This window comes from Schistocerca americana, unplaced genomic scaffold (assembly GCF_021461395.2).
Source record: "Schistocerca americana isolate TAMUIC-IGC-003095 unplaced genomic scaffold, iqSchAmer2.1 HiC_scaffold_301, whole genome shotgun sequence".
Taxonomy (NCBI): Eukaryota; Metazoa; Arthropoda; class Insecta; order Orthoptera; family Acrididae; genus Schistocerca; species Schistocerca americana.
The window spans coordinates 186,102-190,892 of NW_025726018.1; positions in this window are offsets into that span (position 1 = coordinate 186,102).

Genomic DNA, 4,791 nt, shown 5'->3' on the forward strand with positions numbered 1-4,791 from the left:
TACTTTCCAGTTCGTCCTGTTCAATACTATAATACTGAATGTATGGTAATAAGGAACACCAACACAGTTTTACTAATTACGAACTTATATTTTTCTCAAAACACAAAAAGGAGACAGCCACTGCCTTCGCAATACATATCTAATTACGGCTAATCTCAGCACAGGCTTTCTTCATTTGCCATTATCGTCACACGCTAATCCATCACTGCATCCAACAATGCATTCCAAGGTTAGGCCGGCGCGGTAGACGCGAAACTAAATATCGGCACTAGTAACCTCACTGATCACTTTTATAAAAATACTTCATCACTTTCCCGGCATTTATTTATTATTTAGGAATCTAACCACGGCGATGGTGACACCCTTCTCGGTTAAAAACCCTGTATTCCAATAATGGCCTCCACACACACACACCATTCCCGCCAACCACTCTGGCGCATCTCGACACTCGCTCTCGCAACACGTCACAATCGATTGTTCGCCCTATCGACCTGTGCCGAGTGCAAAGTTATAGTAAGGGCCTACGGACCCCTTACAACTGATACAAGGATAAATGGAGATGAGAAACTGACCGAAATGTAATTACTCTGTAACGGTATATAAACAGGTTGCTTTCCATTGAAACCGTTGTACCCAGCGACCGTGATGCACTTCAGGCGGAAAAGAAGTCCGCTCAGTGAACAGTTGGCAGTGAGAAGCACTCAATTTCGGAGCTTTTTAAAAGCCAGCTGCTTGGCGGCAGAGGTAACTTCGACCCAGGGTGAAAGTATTCATCCCATCTTGTTCGTTCGTTCTTTTGTCGTGACTCTTGATAGCTTATCAAATGAAAACAAAGTATGTGGTTGTAATATTATGTTGCTTTTCCTCTAACTATTGGTATTATCTTTGATAATAAAGTTGTCAGAGTTAATTCAGGCCGTTATATATGTAAATGAACTGTTAATTAACCCTTTGTAGGGAGCTTTATTATACTCGTGTCTTACTTCCTCTCAACAGCCGTGAAACTGTAGTTAACATGATTTATCAGATAGGGATTTAGCATGTAGTTTTTGGTATTTTATACAAGACACTGTAAAATAAAATTTTTAAAAATTAGTAACTGTGATTTGCTTACCAAGCTGTAATCATGGTTAATACTTTTTAAAAAATTTAACACTAAGTCACATATTTTAGATCAGGGTCAGTGGGCTGTTCGTTCTTACATTACCTTGTCATCTGTTTTATACAAAACTGCTGCTTTTTTATTGTTGTCTACTTTTATTTAAATACAAAATTAATTTGAACTATTAGTCATACATAGAAGTCATTGGTGACGTATATGACATACACTGTGGCTGGTTGTGTAGGTCTGCAAACGGCAGCCTCGGTTTCAATTAAACTGTGTTAAGGCCGTGTAACAGCATGTGCATTTACAAGCCTGTCCACATGACTCATTTCATACCGTATATTACTTATTATGGATTATACAGTTCCGTATAACTGTGTTTAAATTTCGTTTGATGCCATTCAGTGTCTGATTCCTTTGTATTTATTATATTTTCTAAAGTGATGCTAGCTGTACTGCAGCTGGAATCTGTCTCTGCAGTAAAGTGCACACTGAACTGCAACTGACTGCAGATTTGCTTAACTGCCACATACCTTATCAACGATTTGAGATTTTTTTTAAAAAAGAAATATTATCCGATTACAAATGTAATAGTCTTGCGTTAAGCACTCCTGGAAGAATAATCATCTTTTTTTCCTGAAACTTATACGTACCTGCTGCTCTGTACACGGAGTCAGCGCTCTACTTGCTCGTGGCCTCCTAGGAGGTAACCGGAAGGATCGCGATAGTTAATACGCCCTAAACGTTTCTCTTTAAAATGTCTAATTAACAGGATGCAGCGCCTCCTTGGGCTACTGTTCATGTGTGTGATCACCTGGAAAGCTTTCTACTAAAGTCTAACGTATTATGGGAGAAACAAATGTGATACGAAACGGACGCTGTAGTGTATCCTACAGTTGTTCGGTGGGTTCTGTAGCTTGGGCGGACTCGTCTAGCATATCCACAGGATTTACTTTGAACCACAAAATGACGGTTCCGCTCTGTAGAGAGGGTAATTATCGTACTGATAATGTGCGATTATAATCTGTTGCCAGAATGAGGGTAATCTGCTGTTCTGTAACAAATTTTTCTGAAAAATTTTACACGTTTTGTCACCGAATAGAACTTATGCAGTCTTATAGGGCCGTTACCCATCTAGATGAAAATAGATCGTCAGGTGGATAACATCGGAAGCTCCATTGTGACTGTTAGTGTTCGATACTGTTGTGTGTAACAAAGTCGCAATGCCCTAAAACTGTAGTGAAATGCAGCTGGGCCTGTACAGGAGCGCTGCTTGGTGCACGGACTGGCAGTTGACCCTCAGTATCAATAAATGCAATGTGTTGTGCATACATAGTCGGAAATACCCACTACTATTTCTATCGCATGATTCGTTATCAATGACTGGAAGCAATAACAACCGCAAAACCACTGGGAGTATGCGTACGGAGCCACCTATAGTGGAACGACAACGTAAAACTAGTTGTAAAAGTACTCATACATGGCAGACTCAGTTTCGTTACAAGAATACTAAGTAAATTAAATTCACTCAAGAATGAAGGAGCGAACAAATCGATCGTTCAACCTATTCTTGACTATCTGTTGCAGGTTGTTACCGTCTAGGATTAATACGGAATATAGGAAGATCCAAAGAGGGTCAACGCGTTTCGTTATGGATTCGTTTTGTAACCACGATGGCGTAACGGAGATATACATCAACCACTAGCGGCATATGTAATAAAAGATGAACCCTTCACCGTAGAGATGTTTAGCGTTAAAATGCTGAAAGCGTATGTATCCGACGAGTCAGGCAAAACACACATCTCGCGAAATGATGGGACAGTAAGAGTAATTGGATGTGTTGAAACGTCCCCTTAGAAAAATTATACATGACTGTGCTTAAACTGACACGCAATATTTTTTTTAGCGCAACGCATTCTGACTTTCAGTAATCCCTACAAGAGAATGGCCCTGACTTAATTAACCTATACGTTTTACAAATCACTTACCTCACAAAAATCTTCGTTACTCGAACTACTGCAATACAGCGAGTGCAACTACTGCCAGCTAAATAAAAGATTCTAACTACGGAAGGCTCTAACTACTGATAGGCATAGTTAGTAAATGAAAGATTTTAATAGAGAACAAACAATGTATTTACCTTACTAGTGTTCAAAAGTCATAATATATATAGCAGTTCATGACATCCATTCTTACAAATGTACTGTTTCTGATGGACACACGTCCAGATCATCCGCTCTCAAAAATCCGCCATCTCACTCCCCCACATCCACCACTGCTGGCGGCTCACCTCCTACTGCGCAACGCTACGCGCTGTTAACAGCCAACAGCCCAACACTACAATAGCGAATATTACAACAATGCCACCCAGCCACAGACTGCACACAGCACGTGCGCCAGTGATTTTCATACAGAGCACTACGTGGCGTTACCAATATAAAAACCTAAATAGCCTACTTACAGTGTTACGGGGTCTTAAAAAAAGTCGTCCTTCTCGCCTACCATTCTGCCGCAACGAAGTAAGCAAGAAGGGAAATGGTAATCACGAAATACTCTCCACCAATTACAGTAAGGTAGCATGCTGTCAATATGTGTAGATGAGTATGTAGACAGCAGCAGAAACGTGAGAAAACCGTCCGTCGGTCCGTCGCAACGAGCGGCATGGCGCTATTTTTAGTACTCAGGTGTCCGTTGGAGAGAAGTGGAGATCTTACTCACGTCCGACCATCTTGACCTGGGTTTTCCCTACTCGGCTGCGACAAATGCCGTGATGCCTTTCAAAAGAACACATTCGATTTCCTTGGAGCGTCTCTGATGATCTCGTCGTCGACTGCACGCTCAGTCTTAATCTCCATTGAGCGAAACGCAGGAACTTACAAATTGCCGCCAGAAACATGAATTATGTATGTATGAGGGCCCGCTGAAAAGTAATCCCTCCGAATTTTTTTATGTGAAAATCTTTAAAGCTTTTCAGCGAAAATAAGCGTTATTAACATTTTACATCTTTATTCTTCATGTCTACATACTTGTTTCTCAATATGATCACCCTGGTGACGAACACGTTTCTCGCAATGAGAGACCATTTTGTTGACACCGTGACTGCAGAATGTTTGACATCGTTGACGAAGCTACAACCTTATCTTCATCACTATCAAAGTGAAGTCCTCGAAGGCGCTCTTTAAGTTTTGGAAACAGATGAAAACTAGATGGGACAATCTCGAGACCGTATGGAGGAAGACGAATGACAGTGAACCCAAGGGGTCGGATTGTTGCAGATGTCGCAGGGCTAGAGTGTGATCTGGCATTGTTATGCTGAAGGATAGGGTGCTCCATGTGTGAACGAGTGCTTCATGCTTCATGCTTCAGATGTCTGAGCGTGTTGCTGTATATCGTGCAGAGCTTATGGTGGTGCCTTTAGGCACGAATTCCAAATGCGCTACACCTTGAACATCCCAGAACAGTGTGAGCGTGATTTTGCCTGCTGATGGCTCGGTGTTGAATCTTTTTGGCGTCGGTGAGCTCTGTCATACACGTTGAGGTTAGCCACCACCGTTTCCTTCATTACGAGCACGAAATCGGGCACATTACTGATGCCGATACAGTCATCATCGTATACAGCTTTCATTCATCTATGTGTTTCAGTTGGAGGCACATTTTCTACGGTTCGAAACTCTATTACAGCACGC